This window comes from Geotrypetes seraphini, chromosome 3, assembly GCF_902459505.1.
Source record: "Geotrypetes seraphini chromosome 3, aGeoSer1.1, whole genome shotgun sequence".
Taxonomy (NCBI): Eukaryota; Metazoa; Chordata; class Amphibia; order Gymnophiona; family Dermophiidae; genus Geotrypetes; species Geotrypetes seraphini.
The window spans coordinates 171,344,895-171,364,990 of NC_047086.1; the positions used below are offsets into that span (position 1 = coordinate 171,344,895).

General features: G+C 46.2%; 1 long non-coding RNA gene across 1 annotated transcript in view; it reads left to right on the forward strand.

The window, feature by feature from the left end:
- The first annotated feature begins 2,765 nt into the window (after nucleotides 1–2,765).
- The window catches only part of LOC117357383, a 52,077-nt gene continuing 34,746 nt past the window's right edge, over nucleotides 2,766–20,096 (forward strand). The window contains exon 1 of the long non-coding RNA XR_004538793.1: nucleotides 2,766–2,864. This is a non-coding gene — a long non-coding RNA (uncharacterized LOC117357383). The remainder of the gene's footprint in view (nucleotides 2,865–20,096) is intronic.

Here is a 20,096-nt window from a genome sequence, read left to right on the forward strand (position 1 = left end):
AGGTGTGTTAACATGTATGCTAATGTGTTAATTTAGGTATTCCATGAAATGCAGAGAGGGCACCGCTCACTTTTGACGCACACACAATGCAAGAATTTTTCTGCTAGGGTCGGGGGGGGGGGCAAAGAAGGTTTTGTGTGGAGGATTTCTTGCCTGTCAGTTTTTTTCAAAATTTAACTGCTGGTTTTGTCTTGTTTTGCAAGTGGAAGGAACCCCCTGCAAGGTTTAAAGGCAGATGGAAAGTAACACGTGTGCATGTCACAGAGCTCCCTTCATTCTACCTCTCATTCTCACTATCAGAGGCACAGGATCTTATCCCCTTTGCATGGAGGCAATCAAGATTTGGGATTGGGCCACTGCTCTTAGGATACTTCTCAGGGCAACATATTTGGCAGGGAAATGGAATGTGTTGGTAGACAAGTTGAGTAGACTTCTTCAGCCTCACGAATGGTCTCTTAGCATGACAGTTTTGTATATGATTTTCTCTTAATGGAGAACACCAGACATAAATCTCTTCGCTTCTCCTCAGAACAGCAAACTTCCTCAGTTCTGCTCCAGACTCTTTGCCCTCAATCACATAGCGTTGGATGCCTTTTGACTTCACTGGCGGACCATGTTCCTCTACGCATATCCTCCAGTTCCTCTCATAGGGAAAACTCTATTCAAACTTCGCCAAGGCCGGGGCAAAGTGATTCTCAAAGCACGTCTTTGGCCCATGTCAAGTTTGGTTTCCACTCCTCCTAAAACTTTGATCAGAAAACCATGGAAACTGCAACTGTTTCCAGCATGGCTAACTCACAGAACCAAACGCCGACGCTAGAGGCAATTTGGCGCCAGTCTAGTGCCATTGTTAGGCTGCGCACATGTTCAAAGGCCATTAGCACAGGGTACAGTGTGGGTGCTGAAGATCAGAGCAACTAAAATGCAAATAGGAGTTAACAAACATAAACAAGGCATGTTCAGAAAAAGCACACGCACAAAATCTGCCCTTACCATTTGAAGCCTTAACACCAGTTCAGAGTTGGCGTTAGGATTGGATTTCCATTGCTTGCTGGGCAAAGTCACCTTGCTGCCGTCCATGACCCCTTCTTTCCTTTCCAGACACAGCTCCCAAAGTAGATGGTCTGTGCATTCGTCGGGATTGCTCTCCAATGATCCGTGTTGTCGGTGAGGGGCGTGCCTCCAATCACCTCCATTTGCATGAAGATGGTTGGTGAATTGGTCGTCCTGCCTCGGATTGCCCACAGATCAGGTAAGATTGGTGGGCTTAGTGAATCTAGGCCAAAGAGTGTTAAAACCTGGGGCAAACAAAAGTAAACTGGAGGGTAGCTTGATTTGGAGTTGGGGGGGGAATCTTTGAAAGTCAGGAAACAGAAAAAAATTGAACTTGGGAGGGTGCCTGTAGTGATCTGGGAGGGGTATGGGGAGGGGGAATGAATCTTGGAAGAAGAAATAATTTGAGCTTGGGAGGCTGGCTGGAGTGATCTGGAGGGGGTGCCAAACCTGGGTTGGTGCAGACAACAATGATTTTAGGGGGTGCTTTTGTTTATGTATGGATTGGGTATAGAACAGGGGTGTCCAACCCATGGCCCATGAGCCGCATGCGGCTCCGTGAGGAATTTTGTGCGGCACCACTCACGCTCAAAGACAATTCGGTATTTTCCTCTGCCGCTCTCCCAGCTGTTTCCTGTCTTGCTGGCTCCCTCCTCTGTCTTGCTGCAGCCCTCAACTCAAAACCGTGGGCGGCGGCTCCTACGTGCCTCCTGCGGATGACCCAGAAGCAGATGAGGGAATCGGCAAGATGGTGAACATCCGCAGCCCAGAACCACCATATGGCAGGGGACCCAGTGGACTTGTGCCTAGGAGCCCTCAACTAATTAATCCTGCCCTGATTAGACCCTTCCTCCAACTCAACCACCAGTCCCAGCATCTGCCACCATCAGACCCTCTTCTCCATGACCCAGCACTGCCACCAGCCCTCTTCTCCCATCTCCTCCTTCTCCATCTGCCAGAATCAGCCCCCTTCTCTCATCCTTCTTCTAGCCAAGTCATGAGATTTTTCTCCCGACTCAACATCCAGCCTCAGTATCAGCCCCCTTTTCCCATCTATAACATCAGACTCTCTCTTAATCTATCTGCTGACAGCATTAGTTTCCTTCTCTTTCTCCTGTCCTCTCCCCGATCCAGCACTTTCCCTAGTCTAGTCCATCATTCTTGTCCAGCACTACCCCTTTCTCTTGTTCCTTTGCCCACTTCCCTGAAAATATAGTCTGGCATTATTCTTCGTTCCCCGTAAGTGGTGTCTGCCGGTTATGGCTCTTACTGAGAGCACGTGAAAAGAAAAGATACTCTGGCTGCCACTTAGGGTGTGAGTTCTAACGGAGGGAGTGTGGGGGTCTTGCCCACCCCCATTTCTTTTCTCTCTCCTTCCTGGGACACATGGATCCTCGCGTGGCTTGGATCCAGCCGGAGCAAATGGGCCCCGTTAATATGCTGTGAATGCAGATTTGGGAAACCTCGCAGGGTCTACGGGCCCGGCGCAGTGCTGGATCAGCTCATCGCAGCCCACTGCAATACCAGTGCTTAAACTCTTGTATTCTCTCCTTCAGGCCTGCATGTTACTGCTTTTCTTAAAAGGAAAAAAAAATGAAGAAAGAAAGAAAAATAAAGGGAGAGAGAGAAGTAATTTGACTTGTGAAATGACAGGCTGAACATAATAAGAGAACTGGAATTTAATCAGTGAAGTCTCCATGGGAGGAGCCTTGGGATGAGAGAGTGTCTGCAGCCACTGGAGCCTTCAAAAAAGAATTAAGGAAAACTCTTACCCAGGAGGAGAAAGATGAAGGCAGAGAGGCAGGGAGCCAGTAAGATAAGAGATGCTTTTGCAGAGTGAAAGTTGGATAACTTTTGGGAGTAGAAGGTGAATTGCTCTGGACTCTGGAGTTGCTCAGTGATCTTTTTTGTTCTCTGTCTGCCTGTGAGGGGGGTGGGAGGTAGAGGCCTGGTAGGTGTGAGCAGTGTGTTGAGGGAGACAGTTAATGTTTGGCAGTGGGTGAGGGCTTGAGACTTGAGAAGATTTGACAGGCAGGGAGCACAAGCTTAGGAAAAATAATGGAAGGAAGGAGGGAGGGGCATGAACTTAGAACACAGAATGAAGGGAAAGATAGAGGGAAGCATGAGCCATAAGATGGAAGAATGAAGGGAGTGAGGGAAAGAGATGCAAAGGTGAGGGAAATAATAGAAAGGGAGAATTGGGTGTCTGAGAGAGGGAAAGAGATGGTGCAATTGGGGAGATAAAGAAAGCAGAGAACTGTTGGGTAGAAAGAGGAGGGACGGAGACAGAGAGAGAATTATTGGACATGGTGGTGGGAGAAGAGTGAGTAGAGATGCATGGGTACAGAGAGAAGGGGGAGAACATGCTGGGCCGAGGAAGCCTCCTGGATGGTTTTTTTTTATTTTTTTTGGGGGGGGGGGGTGGAGGGAGGGTATTAAAAGAAGAAATTGTGGACCTGGGGAAGGGAGGCAGGCAGGCAGGTAGAGTGATGGGATGGTGGCAGTTATGAAGAGAAAGGGAGAGAAGTTGGATCTAGGGATGGGAGAGAGGGAGAAATGTTAGGCCTGTGGATGGAAGGCAGAGAGATGCAGCTTCTCTCTTTTTTTCTCCATTTCATTGTTCAGCATCAAGGGGGGAAGAGAAGAAGAAAAACAGAAAAGAGAGGGAGCAAAATGTTGGACCATGGAGATAGAGGAGGAGAGATGGAACCATGGGAGGGCAGGAGGAAAGAGAGCTGGGATAAGATGATGCTAGGGAATGGAAGGAAAGGAACAGGGAATTATAGCCTGACCAGTGGAGAGGGAGGGGGATTCTGAAAGTGGTGAGCCATGTGGATGAGGTCAAAAGGGAGATGACAAGATGAGTGAGAGAATAGTGAATACAGTGGTAGAAATGTGGTAATGGGGAGTAGATAGAAGGGAATAGGAGGCTGGGAAAGGAATGAGATGAGAAATGGGAGAGCTAGGGACTGAGAGAAGATGTAGAATTGAGAGGTAGCTGAACATTTAAAAAGAAGAAGGGTGAGAAAGAAGGCAAGATTTGAGTGGGCAGAGGCAAAAAAGAAAAGAAAAAGTTAAGAAAGCTGAAAGGGAAAAATCAATACTTTGGAGATAGGCATAAGAAGGAAATGGAACGACAGAAGAGGAGAAAAAAATGGACAGCAGACATTGGAAAGAGAATAAGTTGAAGTTAGAGAAAAAGCAGAAAGAGAAACTGGGACCAAGATGATGGAAAAACAAAACATCCAGACAACAAGGTAGAAAAAATTGTTTTATTTTGAATTTAATAACTGGAATATGTTAGCTTTGGGATAAGTGCATCACAATTATTTTTGTATTCAGTGGTGTAGTCATATACAGCTGATTTGGGGGAGGGACTGGAGCCCAAAATTAGTGGATGGACACCAAAGTTTCTCCCCACCTGAGTGCAATTTATAAATGTTTGAGCTAGTGGGGATTCCCAAGCCCTGCCAACGGAAGACATCTTTCTCCAGTCTGGCAACTCAAAATCTCCAAGCTTTGCAGCCAATGGCAATATCCTCAAGCTGCCCCTGCTTTCATGCATGCATGAAAGCCAAGGGGGGTGGAAGGAAGGTAGCAGCTCTGCAATATTGCTGCCAGCTGCAGAACTTGGGAAGTTGGAGGGGGAGGAGATGGCCATCCATTGGTGAGACTTGGGGATCCCTACTAGCTACAGCAGGGGAGATATTCATTTTGAGGGAGTCTAAGCTCAAAGTGGGAGGCCCAAAAAATCAGTAATATTTACCCTGATTAAACAATCCTCCACCTGTGCTGCTGACAGCTGATCCAGCATCCCCGCTCTGATGAGGCTCACCTCTGAAAAGGCTCACCGTAGCTGTAATAGAAGTGAATGGGAGAACCAGGAGCGCACATCCCTGCTCTTCAGAGTGGGGATGCGGAAGCCTGTGGCTTCTCCCACTGTCCGCGGTGCATGTGGAGGATCACTCAGTAAGGGTAAGTATTACTGCTTTTTTGGGTTCCTCTCCACAGTGTCCCTTTAATGAAGGTTTATTATTAGGTACATACATCTTCTATATTAGTGATTTCATATTTGGGACCTGCTCAACCTTTTTTTTTTGCTCATTGGCTGGTGTTAGTGTTTGTGCGGCACCAGAAAATTGTTTTTTGGCCAATGCGGCCCAGGGAAGCCAAAAGGTTGGACACCCCTGGTGTAGAGTTTAGGTCCTAGATATAAGTAGGCAGGAAGGAACGTGGGTGGTGGATTTGTTCAGAGATGTTTGGTGTTGCCTTATTGTTGTATGGAAGAAATACTACACTGGTATGGTGATATTTGTCGCTTGTTTTGAATTCTCAAAGAGAAAAAAGAAATCAAGTGGAGGTAAACAAAGAAGTAAAGAAGCAGGTAAATAAATAAATGGAGGTGTAGGTGGGGCCAGGGGTGAGGAGGTGGCAGGGCCATGGATGGGCAGGGCAAGGGGGTCCAGTGTACTTGTGTGCCTAGGGCCCACCAAAGAATTAGTCCTGCCCTGCTGGCAGCTCAGCTCTCAGCTACTATTTGGCATAGAGGAGAGCCAGAGCGGGTTAGGATAGTGACGGTGATTATGCTGGAAGGACAGGAGTTAAAAGGCTTAAATTTATATCTGTATTAGAGTGGAGAGCCTAACATATGCCTGTGTGCTTAAGGTTCATCAAAGGGTTAAATATCCCCTGCTTATGTCTACTTAGGGTGAGGCTAGGGCGGGGTCAGGTGTCCTCTTTTTTGATTTAGCAAATATGGTAACTCTGAAGCAATAATGAAACTATTTGTCAGAGACAGGGCTGACCCTGCTGCTAAGTGGACTAGACATCTCCCTAGGGTGGCAGATTTTGAGGGGTGGCGGTAAGGCACCTGCACAGCAGGAATGCAGTATTTTAAAGTGCTCTCAGTAGGTACAGGTATTTAGATGCAGGCCCATAGTCAAGGAAGTTGTATCTAGGGTTACCCATATAGCTCCAAAATAAGGAAGATGGATTGAGACATCCGGATTTTAAAACCCAGATGTTACCGGGGCGGTGGTGCCCCCTGCACTCTCCTCTCTGCACCCCCGCCACACTCATGCTCTCCCTTTCCTCCAATACCTCTTTAAATCTTCGACAGCGCAAGCAGCTTCTCCAGCCTTCTGTTCGCACCAGCGTTGGCTTTCCCTCAGACACACTTCCTGGCCCCGCGACCAGGAAGTGATTTCAGAGGGGAGCCAGGTCGGCGTGAGCAACAGGCCGGAGAAGTTGCTTGCATTGGTGAAAATTTAAAGCGGTACAGGGAAGGATGGGAAGGCATGAGTGTGGCTTGGGGTGGGGGCTGAGAGGTGCCAGCATCTCCACCTAGACAGCTTCCCCCCCTTACTACGCCACTCTCAATCTGTCCTCCTTACTTCCATTGTTTTCAATGGAAGTAAGTAAAATCTGGATGTTTCAATGGAAGAAAGTAAAATCTGGATGTCTCCATCCGTCCTCCTTTTTCTGGCGCCATATAGTAACCCTAGTTGTGTCTGAAAGGATAAGACCCAGCAGTGCTTGAACGTTGGCCTGTGCTCCAGCCTCCACACCATGTTCTAATTCATGTTCATCCAGCCAAGGATGGAGGTAGGAAGTAGGGTGGCTGCAGCAGTATCAATGGCAGCAGAGAAGCGAGGAAAGAGAGAGAGATGAGATGCAGGATACCTAACGTGACCATTTATTTTTTTCATCAAAAGGGGACATCTATTAATTGTCAGTCCCACCCTAGCCCTGCCCCAATCCCACCCAAGCCCCACCCCAACCCTGCCCTAGCCCCACCCCCCAATCCCGCCCCCAATTTCTTCCATTCATTTTTCATGTACACATATCTTATTAATTCATAATGGTAACCATACAATTTTTAAAAACTACAAAGCACACTATACGCAGATAAAATGTTAATTATCATTTATATTTGGGGGGGTTTTCAAAGATGTCAAGGCAAATGACTTTCAAATATGCAATGTCACCTCAGTAACTAAAGAAAAATAGACAAATATAGTGCAAAATATAGACAACAGATATAAATTCTCAAAACTGACACGTTTTGATCACTAAATTAAAAATAAAATCATTTTTCCTACCTTTGTTGTCTTGTGATTTCATGAGTCTCTGGTTGCATTTCCTTCTGTCTGTGTATCCTTTCTTTTGTTTCTTTCTTTCTGCACTCAGGCCCAACAATTGTCCCTTTCTATTCCCTCCCTCCTTCCTTCCCATGTCCTTAGTGCCCCCAGAGTCTTCTTCCCATGTCCTTAGTGCCCCCAGTGCCTCCATCCTGTGTCATTAGTGCCCCCAGTGCCTCCGTCCTGTGTCCTTAGTGCCCCTTCCTATTTCTTTAGTGCCCCCAGTGCCTCCTTCCCATGTCCTTAGTACCCCTTCCTGTCCTTAGTGCCCCCAGTACTTCTTTCCCATGTCTTTAGTGCCCCCAGTGCCCCTTCCCATGTCTTTAGTGCCCCCAGTGCCTCCTTCCCAAGTCCTTAGTGCCCCTTCCCAAGTCTTTAGTGCCCCCTTCCTATGTCCCTTTCACTGCCTTCCACACTTTGTCCCACCCCCACCCCCCAAGCCAGCCTGTCTGCCTGTCTACCTCTCTCCCTCCCTCCCTGGCCAAAGCCAGGCTGCCTGCCTTTCTACCTCTCTCCCTCACTCCCTCCCTGGCCAAAGCCAGCCTGCTTGCCTGCCTACCTATCTCCTTCCCTCCATGCCGCAAAAAAAAAAAAAAAAAGCCTCCCCATCTTTCCCCCTGTCTGCTGCTCTTACTGCCCTGCCGCTACAGCTGCTAAACCTGACAGGAAGTCTTCTTTCCGACGTCAATTTCTGATGTCAGAGAGGATGTTCTGGGCCAGCCAGGCAGCAATTGGCTGGCCCAGAACGTCCTCTCTGATGTCAGAATTGACGGCGGAAAGAAGACTTCCTGTCGGGTTTAGCAGCTGTAGCGGCAGGGCAGTAAGATCAGCAGACAGGGGGAAAGATGGGGAGGCTTTTTTTTTTTTTTTGCGGCAGGGAGGGACAGGAAATGATCGCCTGTCCCGTTGTCCCCGAGCACAGCTTCGGGACGCTGTCCATGAAAACGGGACATTTCGGCGTCTCGAAGCTTTCTGTGGGGACAACGGGACAGGAGGTCTGAAAACGGGACCGTCCCGTTCAAAATGGGACGTATGGTCACCTTAAGGATACCTGGAAGGGCAGGCCAGGAAGGGAAGGAGAGATATTGGACTATTGGAGGGGGTAGGGCAATGCAGTGCCCCAGAGAGTGCAAAGTTACAGGTTTAGCTAGGGCAGGGGTAGGCAATTCCGGTCCTCGAGAGCCACAGGCAGGCCAGGTTTTCAGGATATCCACAATGAATATGTATGAGATGGATTTGCATGCAGTGCTTCCTTGAGATGCAAATCTATCTCATGCATATTTATTGTGGCTATCCTGAAAACCTGACCTGCCTGTGGCTCTCGAGGACCGGAATTGCCTACCCCTGAGCTAGGGTATTAGATACCCTTGGTTCAGCCCTGGCCATGAAAGCTCAGTCCTCCATTCAGTTCCATTTTATTCTGGTTTTCTAGGCCTCAGCTTATTGTAATGGTCTCTTATGTAATTCAAAAATACAGCATCTTACTAGAGAGCTGACGTGATAACCAGCAAGAGAAGGTTCTGCACAGAAACATACTGTACATGGCAGCAAGTAAAGAAGAACAGTCAACACGCTTCTTTTATGACAATGATTCCAAAGCGTCAGGGTGTACGGCATAACAGAACAGAACTCAAGCAGATGGAATCTCCATAGCAAGCCAAATAGAGTATTTTCCAAGCAGGCTTGATCCAGTCCTGGGTTTACCCTGCTACATTCAGGGACTTGTAGCTCCGATTTCCCAACTCCCTTCCATGAAAAAAAAAAAGCAAGGCTCCAAATCCCTACATTTAGTGGGGTAAATCCAGGACTGGATCAAGCCTGTCAGGCACCCCCTCGTAATCCTTCCATTGCCCCAGGTACCATAGTTAGATTGTGAACCTGCTGAGACAGATAGGTAAAATACTTATCTTATTACTATTCAAAGTATTGTAAACGGCTTTGGGTGAATCTCTTCATGAAAAAGGCACCAAATAAATAAACATCATGCCTAATTTCTGGAAACTCCTATGGCCACACCCCCGTTTGAGATGCACTATAAATTTTAGGTGCACATTTTATAGAATAGGATGCAGGGCAGATCAATGCATAAACCCAAATGACTGCCAATTAACACCAATTATTCATTGTTAATGGCTCATTAACTAGTTTATGTGCGGATCTGGGATCAATGTTCAACTTTTTGGATGACCTATAAAGAATCTACGGGAAGTGCCTAGGCCAGGGGTGTCAAAGTCCCTCCTCAAGGGCCGCATTCCAGTCAGGTTTTCAGGATTTCCCCAATGAATATGCATGAGATCTATTTGCAAGTGGTGCTTTCATTGTATGCTAATAGATCTCATGCATATTCATTGGGGAAATCCTGAAAACCCAACTGGATTGCGGCCCTCGAGGAGGGACTTTGACACCCCTGGCCTAGGCAGTCTATGGAGATATTCAGGGGCAGTGTCCAGAGCATTGTTCCCTCTAAGGTTCCCTCTATTTTCAGTGGCGTCGCTCATGCGCTTTCTCCTGTCGCTCACTCGAGGGCGAGGTGAGAGGAAGCAGCGGCGGCCTGTATTTTAAAGAGAGCTTGGGGCAGCCGCGGCAGTGGCTTTGGGGCCTGTTTCCCCCGATGGTTGCAGCGGTGGCTTTGGGGCCTGTTTCCCCCGATGTTTGCGGTGGTGGCTTTGGGGCCTGTTTCCTCCGATGGTGACAGCAGTAGCTTTGTGGAGGGTAGGGAGAAAGAAGGGGCAGGCAGGGAGACAGAAGGGAAACAGAAAAAAAGAAAGGGGGCACCAAGAGAGAAAAAAAAAAGAAAGGGCAGGGAGAGAGGAAGAAAAAGTTGGGGGAGGGAATGAGGTCTGGAGGAAAAGAAGCATACAGGCTGAAAGAAGGGAAGAAAGATTGGATGCACAGTCAGAAGATGAAAGTGCAACCAAAGACTCATGAAATCACCAGACAAGGTAGGAAAAATGATTTTATTTTAAATTTAGTGATCAAAATGTGTCTGAATTTATATATGCTGTCTATATTTTGCACTATGGCCCCCTTTTACTAAACTGCAATAGTGTTTTTTAGCGCAGGGAGCCTATGAGCGTCGAGAGCAGCGCTGGGCATTTAGCGCAGTTCCCTGCGCTAAAAAGTGCTATTGCAGTTTAATAAAAAGGGAGGGGGGTATATTTGTCTATTTTTGTATGGTTGCTACTGAGATGACAATGCATAGAGTCATCTGCCTTGACCTCTTTGAAAAAAACCCAGAATAGGAATGATAATTAACATTTTCTCAGCGTATAGTGTGCTTTGTGTTTTTTAATTTTATTGTTGGTAGATCATTTTGACTTGGTCATTTTAAAGTAGAATTCTATGAGCATCAGAGCTGTTACCACCGTGGCTAAAATCCACACTACAGTTTTGTAAAAGGGGGAGGGGTTAGTTTGTGATGACATATTCCATACTGGGCAAAGGTGTTTTCTGTGTTCTGTGTGTTCGATAGACATGGTTTTCTGTTAGGATTGACGTTGTAGGATTGATCTGTGCTGGTCTGGCTTGTTTAGTTTTACAATGGGTGTATTGATGTACTGCTCACTGCAATATGTAAGATGCTGCCTTTTCCTAGGTACTCATGTGTGACGTGTGGCTTGTTACTAAAAATCATGTTTTTCGTACAGATGGGGGGGGGGTGCCAAAAAATGTTGGGCCCTGGGTGTTACATATGCTAGGTACGCCACTGTATGTAAAGATACCAGAAAGCTGGTGTAGCAAAAACTTTAAGTAAATTGTTATTCTTCTAAGCTTTGAGTATTTAACCCTCCCACAATCTCATGGGCACTCGTTTCAAGTTTCAAGTTTATTAAGATTTTGATTTAAACGCAATATCAAATATTTTCAATGCGTATAACAAAAATAAATTTGGGAAAATAAATAAAACCATTTGAACAATAAACATACAAACATATCCATAGATGATTAAAAATGCATAAGGAGTACAAGAATAAACTACATTTGTTTAAAAATGCATCCTCCGCACCTGCTCATAAATTTGTGGAGTATGTAACTTGTCGCTCATGCATATTTTTTTTTGCACACACCTCATCAATCCTTAGAGGGAACATTGGTCCAGAGACTGTTGCTGCATATCTGTCATGGATACATTTATCCAGGTAGCAGGTGCTGCTATCTACAGTAGATAAGCCCTTTTTACTACTTTTAAATCAAATAGGTAAAAAAAAAACCCAACAAAAAACTTGAAATGATATATACATCATAAGAGGTTCTGAAGATTGATGTCTGTATGAGATGATATGCCCACCACAGGTTAAAATCACTCAGGGAGAATAAAAACCAAAAACAAAATCAATAAACATATGAATTTTTTAAATTAAAAACAAATAATAATCTACAGTGTCATTATAACATCAAAATTATAGAATTGGCACTTTAATGGTTTGTCTTACATCATCTGGCTAGCCCTTTCTCGTTTACTTTTAATCAATTGCATTATAGTGGAACCTTGGTTTACGAGCATAAATCGTTCCAGAAGCATGCTCATAATCCAAAATACTCGTATATCAAAGCGAGTTTCCCCATAGGAAATAATGGAAATTCGCTTGATACGTTCCCACCCCCCCCCCCCCGAGGCCAGCAGCGCTGCTCCCCCCCCCCCCCGCGTGAACCGGCACCCCCCCCCACGTGAACCGGCACCCCCCCAGTCCAAACATCTTGAAACTTACCCCCGTCTGGCACAAGGCTGCATCCTCACTGAAAGGCTACAGTTTACTCGGCAGGGCTGCCAAAGTCTGGTCAATCGAGATCTACTGTCAGGCCAGGTTTTGTGGATATCCATAATGAACATGCATGAGAGAGATTTGCATACCAAGAAGGCAGCACAGGCAAATCTCTCTCATGCATATTCATTGTGGATATCCAGAAAACCTGGCCTGCCAGTAGATCTCAAGGACTGGAGTTGGGCAGCCCTGGTTTACCATAATAAAAGCATCTCTGGAACACAGTTCTTATTGTCCACATAAATAGGTGCAGCTCCAAGTCTCAATTTGTAGACAAAGGAGAAGTGGACCAAGAACTATGGAGCTTATAAGAGATGGTGAGCAACGCCAGAAGAGGGGCTAGATCAGGGATTGGAGTGACTCTTCTTTGCTCCACTCCAAGCTTGCCCCCTTCCCTTCCTCTTCCCTGTAGCATACCTGCTAGAAAGGGACTGGAACTAGAGAATGACACGGTGAAAAAATTGGTCCCCGTCACCGCCCCGTCCCCGTCTCACCATCCTCTGCACCGCCCCGTCACCGCCATTCCCTTCACCGCCCCGTCACCGCCACTGCCACCCCATTCACCGCCCCGTCACCGCCACTGCAACCCCATTCACCGCCCCGTCACCGTCACCGCTGCATACATAAAAGCCTCAAACGGGTACGATTTTAAATACTTTTCTTTATTTACGTATAAAGGAAACATTCTTTAAAACTTTAAAACTTAGTTAAATATTAGTTAATAACTATACAAAAACAAACACGACATGTACTTTTAATGCTTACAATGTTAGCCTACATGGTAAGTAGACGCGGCCGCTGTACCTAATCGCGGCAAAGATCTCCCTGCCGTGATTAGCATAGTGACCGCGGCTACGGCTGCAAGTCTCCCCTCCCCCCAGCGATCACGGCAGGAGGGCACCCAACCCCTCCTGTAGACCCCCCCCAACGGCCCTCCCGACAATCGCAGCAGAAGGGTACCCAACCCCTCCTGCCGGTCCTCCCAATGGCCTCCCCTAAGATCGCCGGCAGGAGGGTACCCAACCCCTCCTGCTGGACCCCCCCCCAACGAACCCTCCCACCCCGGAACCCCCTTAGTCTTACTTTCCAAGTTGGACCGGACGGCTCCTCACACGTATGGCCAGCAGGCTTGCCTCCGTCCAAATGAGGCGGGCCCGCCCCTACCCTGCCCAACCCACAGGATCCTAGGGCCTGATTGGTCTAGGCACCTAAAGCCACTCCCGCTATAGGAGGGGCCTTAGGTGCTTGGGCCAATCAGGCCCTAGGATCCTGTGGGTTAGGCAGGGGAGGGGAGGGGCAGGCCCGCCTCATTTGGACGGAGGCAGGCCTGCTGGCCAGACGAGCGAGGAGCTGTCCGGTCCAACTTGGAAAGTAAGACTAAGGGTGGTGTTTCGGGATGGCGGGGTTTGTTGGGGGAGGGTCCGGCAGGAGGGGTTGGGCACCCTCCTATTGGCGATATAGGGGGCCGTTGGGGGGGCCGGCAGGAGGGGTTGGGCACCCTCCTACCAGTGATCATAGGGGGGCTGTTGGGGAGCTGGCAGGAGGGGTTGGATATCCTCCTGCTGCGATCGTCGGGGGGGCTGTTGGGGTAGGCAGGAGGGGATGGGTACCCTCCTGCCGCGATCGTTGGGGAGGGCTGGTTCTGTCGGCATGAAGGGCTGAGCACCTTCCTGCCGGCGATCGTCGGGGGGGGCGGGTTCTATTGGCAGGAAGGGTTGATCTGACAAATGAGGAGCCAGTATATTGGGGGGCGGAGTCAATGCGGCAACGTGCAAGTTGGATCGAGAGTTGGAGGAGACAGACAACATGGCGGAGACATCAAACACCCGGTTACGAACACGGTGAAACACAGGTAAATAGCGGTTCCTAGAAGGGGGTACATTGGCCTGCGGGGACAAATCTTTTCACCGTTTTTGCGGGCGGTGAAAACTTTTGTCCCCGTGTCTGCGGCGATTTGGCTTTGGAGTCTCCATAACCCGCAGCCAAACCGCAGCCACGCCGCAGCTCCCTGCGGGGATCGCTCCCCATGTCATTCTCTAACTGGAACGCAAACACTCCTGCTACCTTGCAGCCTTAAACGAAGGGGTAGAATTGGGATCCAGGCTTTCCCCCTAGAAATTAAGCCTGTGCATCTCTTAAGATATTTGGAGTATTGTGGTTGCTTTGTTACTTATGTGGAAGTAGGGGGTCAACAAATGGATAGGATCCTGGACTATCATCACAGATGTATTAAATCCAATAAAAAGGAATGACCTACAACTCCTATTATTCCAGTTCCATTCCTCCCTTTCTTCTTTCCACTTTTCTTTGTCTAGCTTGATATCTTTCTGTCCTCTATTCAGCTCATTCTTTTCTTAGCTGCCCTCTCTGTCTTTTGATTTCTTATTCTCTCCCACTTAATATAAATCTAATTTCAAAGTTTATTCTATATTAGATATACCGACCATCAACAAATATCTGGTTGGTTTACAATACTATAATTAAGGTACAATTTTAAAAGAAAAGGGGTCATTTTATAAATATAACATAAGTGACTGATGAGACATAGACAAATTTGGTACGTACTGGGGTTGGGGCAATGAAAAAATAGCAAAGTAAAAATAAAGTTTAAGAGGAAGGTAAAGGGGGGGGGAGTCACTTCTTAAAAGCAGTTCTCTTTCATCATTCATCTTAGGTAGAGTTAGCAGGAGATATGATCTTAGTTCATATTTGATATGCACCTCAGAATAAAAATGTTTCAGTTTGCTCTTAAATTTATCAATGGATTCTTCAAGTCGAATGTCAGATGGGAGAGCATTTCAGAGTGCAGGGGCTGTAGCGGAAAATATGGTATTGCGAGTATAGAAGAGCTCCTTAATTGGGTGAATAGTCAGTAAATTCTGGAAAAGGCGCTATAGAACTCTTGGCTCTTTTCAGGCACTAAATTCCATCACCTCTGCTTCCATCAAATAGCTAAAATCCATCACATCCTACCCATCTTTACTAGGAAAATTCTCACCAACTCCCACACAGTTTCAAATAGGTAACATATAAATAAACTGAGTGACCTCACTATGGGCTCTAAAATGATTGACTGGGTTAGGAACTGGTTGATTGGAAGGTGACAGAGGGCAGTGGTAAATCGAACTCACTTTGAGGAAAAAGTGGTTACAAGTGGTATGTTGAAAGGGTCAACTCGTGGTCTGATTCTAACATTTTTGTAAGTGATTTTGAGGAAGTGTTGTCCGATAAGGTTTGCTTCTTTGTGGATAATACCAAAATCTACAATAGAGCATGCATTCCTGAAGATGTGGATAATACGAGGAAGGACAGCACAGCTTGAAGAAGGGTCCATAATTTGGCAGCTAAGATTTAATGCTAAAAATTCAAGATCATGCATTTGGGCTATAAAACCTCAAGGGAATGATACAGTGTAGGGGGGTAAAGAATTACAGTACAGTGCACAAAAAAAGGAGAGGGACTGGAGGAATTGTATGTGATGATCTTAAAGTGGCCAAACAGGAAGAGGAGGCAAAAACATAAGTCAAAAGGATATTTGGGCGCATAGGAAGAGGAATGGCCAGCAGGAAAAAAAATAGGTGATGATGCCTCTGGATAAGACTCTGGTGAAACCTCATTTAGAGTGTGTTGTGTACAATTCTGGAGACTGATCCTTCAAAAAGTCATATACAGAATGGAATCAGTACAGATGGTAGCTACGAAAATGGTCAGTGCTGTGTCATAAAAAAAATATGGGGACCAACTTAAAGATCTCAATATTTATACTTTGGAAGAAATGCAGGAGAGGGGACATATGAACATAAGAATTGCGATGGATCGAAGGTTCATCAATCCCAGCACTGTGCAATGATATTCATGGCTGCATTTACAGTAAAGTTATTTGGCTACAAATTAAAGTTCTAATTTAATCTGAGGTATTTTGCCTTTGATCGATGTCTACAGCTCCCTGATCAAATGGGAACAGATGAATTAAGTATTTTTCCTACAGACACATGGGAAAAGCCTTTTACTTCATTTATTCTACAGTTTGAAATATTCTGTGGTAGAATGTCATGCAAATCAACTCTCTGGAGAGAAATGTTAAACTGAAATTTCAGGAACGTCAGAAGACACCAGTGTCATTGAGGATTTTGAAAGCTGTCAGCAGTCACAGCCTACGCATGTTCCCATACTAAACTGACGAGATGTTCATACATCTCCTTGTTTTGCCTTCTCATAGTGATAAGATTTCTTGGTTCAGGTCCTAATTGGATGGATTATTTTTAGTTTAGAGTTTGGATGTGAACAGTGGAGAATATTTTTGGTCTCTTGTCCTCTGGCTCATTATGACTGTTTTTGTCTCATATTTTGGATCCAGGTCTGATGCTAGACTGACTTTATCATCTGTGGAATCTGTGACAAATTGTTGTTCTTGGAGAACATGTAGATCTGCGTTTCCTGTGGGTTGTAGCCTTCAAAGACCCTGAACATTGGGCTAGATGCACTAAAGTCAGCGATCGTTGCTAAACCTGTTTTCACAGCTATAGCAATGATCGCTTTTACCGACCCGATGCACAAAATGGCTCACCGTGCATTTTCCCCTCGATTGCCCATTTTCCAATCTGGCCATGCAAATGAGCTAAAACCCCATGCAAAGTAGTCAAGCGATTGATGCAGTGACATCACTTGGTCATGCAACAAAAAACAACCCAACAAAAATAACAGGGGTTTTAGCTATCAGAAAAAAACCGACTGGTACCTGTCGATAACTACAGGCCTGGCTCCCTCTGAAATTACTTACAGGTCGCGGGGCCAGGAAGTGACATCAGAGGGAACACCAGCACAAGCAGCAGGCCAGAGAAGCTGTTCTTGCAGGCGAAGATTTAATAAGGTATGGGGTGGGAAGGGAGGGCACGAGTGTGTTTGTGGGGTGGAGAGGAATGGGGCTTGGCGTGGAAGGAACATGGGAGGGGGCATCACTGCCCTGGTGCCTCCTACCCTCGCTTCACCACTGCTTATTTCTGTAGTGTTGTCAGATATATGCAGCACTGTATATAAAACATATAAAAGACAATCCCTGCTCGATAGAGCTTACAATCTAATCAAAGCAGACAAATAGGGGTTAGGGAATTTCTCACAAGAGGGAATGATAAAACAGACATCAATACTAAGGGATTCTCTGCAGCTCTTCCTCTTTTGGAGACTAGGGTCAGCAAGCTACCATTTCTATAGGAGATTGTATGTGATTATGGCCAAAAGTCGTTGCTGCCCTTGCCCTAGTGGAATATTTCACTTTAGGCTAGATTCACTAAGCAAACCAATCGTGTACTGATCGGTATGCAAATCCTTTGCGACCCGATTTCCCTCCAACCTGATTCACTAATTTCTGTCCTGATCATCCTCCGATCTGTGCATGCAAATGAGGGTGAACGGCATTCAAATGTAGGCAGGCAGTGATTCACTAACCAAAAACTGGAACACCATCTGGGCTGGCCGATCATCAAATAAGAGACTGCTGGGGACTAGTAGTTCACTGCTTTCCGACTGCATCTCCTGCTCTCTGCCCCGACTTTGCAGCTCTGTGCCCCAGACTCTCCTGCTCTCTCTGCCCCAACTTTGCAGCTCTGTGCCCCAGACTCTCCTGCTCTCTCTGCCCCAACTTTGCAGCTCTGTGCCCCAGACTCTCCTGCTCTCTGCCCCGGCCTTCCCTCGCAGTGCAAGCCAGTGGTTTTAACCCGCGGGTTTAAAGCGGGTTAAAACCGCTGGGCTGGCTAAAAAGTTTAAAAAAGTAAAAAAAAAAAAAAAAGGTTGCTGCTCTTTAAGCATGTGCAGACCATCTACAGACGGTCTGCACATGCATCGGGATCGCTACAGAGCGATCCAGGTAGTCGGTTGGGGGCGTGATTCCGATCGCCTTCATTTGCATGAAGGCGATTCGTGAATCAGCCCCCTGGACACAGATTGGAATGGATCCCTCACAGATCGAATCCAATCCGTGCCCTTAGTGAATCTAGGCCTTTGATCCCCTGTACAAAACCTAGACAGGTCCTCATCCAATTTAAAATAAGCAACCACAAATTAGAAACAGCTACAGCTAATGTTAACCACGAGAAGCCAAACCTCTTGAGAAATAGAAACAGAAATGCATTGCCTCCTGTACTATGCAAAACATAAAGTTATCAAGAGATGTACACTTCCCAAAACTAACAGAGAAAAATCATAGAATGCCCACAAAAAATGAACACAAAAAAATGCCATTTAGTCCTGAGGAGAAACGGCAGCCAGCAGGCCTGAAATATAATTTGGGCAGATACTGAATATCATTCAAAGCCTGCAATCATCATTGTTCTTTGTCATCTGCTCTGTAATTTTCACCGCTTAGGACTTTACTCATCACGAACTCTTTCAAAAGACAAAGAGTGAGACATACTAAGCTTTTTCCACACAGAAAGGAAGAATCATTTTCAAGTGACTTTTTTTTTTTTTTTAATACCCATAAAGTGGTGCTTTTGCGTGTAGAAATAGTTACCTACCCAGTATGTGGCTAAACTGGATAGAACTGCCAAATTAGAAGACTTTTTGGCTAGACATGGTTTTGAATTTACATTCCAAAAGCAGTGTGGGATTTGTAGTCCTTGATTGCTATCCATTGAAATTAGTGCTGTAAGTCCCATAATGCAACAGGATGGTAGATAAATGTAATGTGAGTACTAAATTAAAAAGAACATATGAGGTCTGCGCCTTGCTTGGTGGCTTCTTGACAGATTATTAATGGATAGGGTTGCTAGCTGGCTCTAGATTCACCTGACAGATTTGATCCAGTCCAGGCATTATCCCTTTGTATGCTGTTTTTTTCAGAACTGAATGCCTTAAGAAAAACAAGTCTGCAAATCCCTGCATGGAATAGGGTAAACCCAGGATTGGCTCAATCCAGTCAGGCACATCTGGAACCAGTTGGCAAACCTATTAATGGGGTTCTCCCCGTTGTTCTCCCCAGTAAAAAGATGGGGTTGTCAGAAATCTAGGAATGGCCTTAAATCTCTCTACTGGAATTAGATAACTTGGAATCTCTGACTTACTAGTGTATAGCCTGATGTTTCCAAGGGCAATTTTATATTGAAATACTTACTGTATGCTCTTGGCACAGAGTTTTCCTGGCTGGTGTAATTTCCAAAGTGGAGTTTTGTGCATGCATTATTTTGAAAAGCAGGCAAAAGTTCCCACAATTTTACTCCTTGCACACAGTTCCATGACTACTCGCAAAACAGGAGAACATTGGTACAGTGGGGGGAAAGAGCAACCCACCTTCTAATTGTAGGTCCCACCCTACTGTTTCCTAAATGCTTCTCTTGTTTCTTGATTACTGTCTGGCTTCCACATCTTATCCACTCACTCTTTTCACTTCATTAATTCTCCCTTCTATTCAGTTCTGCGGCTGCCCTCTTTACCATATTCAATTTATCATATACTACAATCACACCTGTGACTTTTCACTACTTTGGGTTAGATTCACTAAGCAAACCGATCATGTACCGATCGGTTTGTGAGCCTTTTGCGACCAAATTTCCCTCCAACCCCATTCACTAACACCTGTAGTGATCCGATCCCGACCCTCCCATGCAAATTAGCAAAACCCCATGCAAAATAGCCAAGCAATTGATTCACTAACAATTGCTTGGCTATTTTGAATCAGGTTTTACTATTAGCAAACCCGAATGCTGCAGACCTGTCAGTACACACGCAAAATATCTGTCCCATTAAAAAAAAAAATTAATAAAAGACAGGCAGGACTGTCAAAAATATGTATCCCCCCACACAAACGCACTCCTCCCTGAAGAAAATGCACCCCCCAAGCAGGAGGGATGCCAACTCCCTCCTGCCATAAGCACTTAAAAAACTACAAAAAAAAAAGCCACATTGCCGATGCTACAGCATGGCTGCCCACCCCGACCGGCACGGCTCTCCCTCCCCGAGACTGGCATGGCCCTCGCCCAACTCCTGGCACGGCCCACCCACCCCGGCACTAAAAAGTTGGGAGCAGGAGGGGTGCTCAGTCCCTCCTGCTCCTAGACCTCCCACCTCCCAGCCCACCCCGACCGGCCCACCCCTGATCGGGCCGGACGGTCTGCCTGCACCCACCACCCTCCCTATACCTTTAAAA